Source organism: Solanum tuberosum, unplaced genomic scaffold (assembly GCF_000226075.1).
Source record: "Solanum tuberosum cultivar DM 1-3 516 R44 unplaced genomic scaffold, SolTub_3.0 scf00234, whole genome shotgun sequence".
Lineage (NCBI taxonomy): Eukaryota > Viridiplantae > Streptophyta > Magnoliopsida > Solanales > Solanaceae > Solanum > Solanum tuberosum.
The window spans coordinates 333052-334967 of NW_006239168.1; positions in this window are offsets into that span (position 1 = coordinate 333052).

The window sequence follows — 1916 nt, forward strand, 5'->3', positions numbered from 1 at the left end:
GATTTGTGGACTTTTCAGAACAATGGCCTATGATCACTTCCTATCCTCTAGATTGAATTGTCTTAGCAGGACTAACCGGGCAAGTTCTAGTTTTGCACAAAAACCGTTTGAACAGTCAATGATTCTCACCCACTCTTGGCACATAGTTTCATTATCAGATTATCAGATTACCCAGTTCAAGTTTCAGGTCTAGTCATGTCATAAGGTCGATTGTTACTATGTCATACTCAGAGCCAACACAATCAACTAATCATGTCATAAGGTCGATTGACATTAGCCCTTTTGCTCCTGGGGAACTATTTCTTTAGGAATATGAACCACCTCTTTCAAGTGCGAGTTGAGTTTGGTGGCAAACCATGGAACCATGCTATAATTTCACCAGTGACGAAATACTTAAAATGACAAATTATGCATAATGTTACTCCATAAGATTTACTTATTATTTTTTTAGCCAAATTTATTAAAATTACCTAAAATAGTCATTTGACCCTATTTTTCCCAAAATAAAATGGTTGTGTTGCGTCTTTTTCTTCCTTCTTCTGTTGTTGCTTCCTCTTTCATCTTCATCCTCATTCTCTTTCTTCTGCTTCTTCCTCATTCTCCTCCTCCTCCTTCTTCTTCTTTAAAATTCGACATACTGTGAACTATTTCGAGCAAATTATATATCAAAAAACTTAAAATATCGAGAGAATTTTATATTTAAAATTTAAAATTGTTTAGAGGAGATTTTGAGTTGGTTGGAATTGAATAGTCATTGTATATTTTATATATAATTGAATTATATATATTCAGTTTTTAGTGTATCACAATGTATATCAGTGTATATGCAAAATGTATATGTAAGTTATATTCAACTTTTTTAGTGGATCATAATGTATAGTCACCGTTTACTTTCTATGACTTTTAATCATTTTTTTATGTAAATAAAAATATGACTATATTTATTATAAACTAATTATTTTATTATATATATTTAAAACAATCCCTCATCATTGAGTATTGTGTACGTGGAAGGCTTAATTTTGAATGCTTCAGTTTCAACATAACATTTGCATATATAATTTTCTCAATATGGTTGGAAGGTATATATGCAAATGTTGAGCAGAAGGACAAACTAATGGGCTAACTTGCTAATTAACATCTCTTATGGGTGGATCCAGGCCCAAATCCCAATAGTGATTTTCAACAAGTCCATTCCTCATTTATTAACAAGTTCTATTTTTAGCCCTTACATATATGAATAAGTACTTATGATCCATTTGAGTATAAAAACTATTCACTTTTTTTTGTATATTTTTTTCCTTATATTTCATATTTGGAAAACTTCTAACATGTTTTACAACTCACTTTTGACTGTTGAAATTATTTTTTATTCTCAAAATTTATTCAGAAGTTTTGATTTTTATAAAAATAACCCCCTTTTTAATATCAGTCACCAATCATGAAGGAATTGTGGTTTTCTCATTTCATGATGGTTCATTTCTCTCAAGTTCTTTCTGGACATTTTAATCAGTAATTTGCATGTGGCAAACTCCTCAATTTTTAATGAGACTTACTAAGTGATGCTAATCAAATTTTGAGTTGTTCTCATTTCTTCTTTTTTTTCTCGTGGAAGAAATTTTTAAAAATTTCTACTCCTCTTTGATATTTTTTAAGTGGTTTTCTGAATTGTATATTATACGATTTGACATACGCTTGCAACACACGTGTAGAGAAAATAGTATACTTTAAAATGACATAAAACAACTATAAGTTAAAACAATTAATAGTTAAAATATTTAAAAAAGTATAACTTAAAAAAGGATATAATAAGTGACGATGGCATGCATGATAGAGTGATCAATGAAAATTCACTTAAAAATATGACAAGATAGATGAGATCTCTATCATTAATTAGATTTTTGAACTCAAACTTT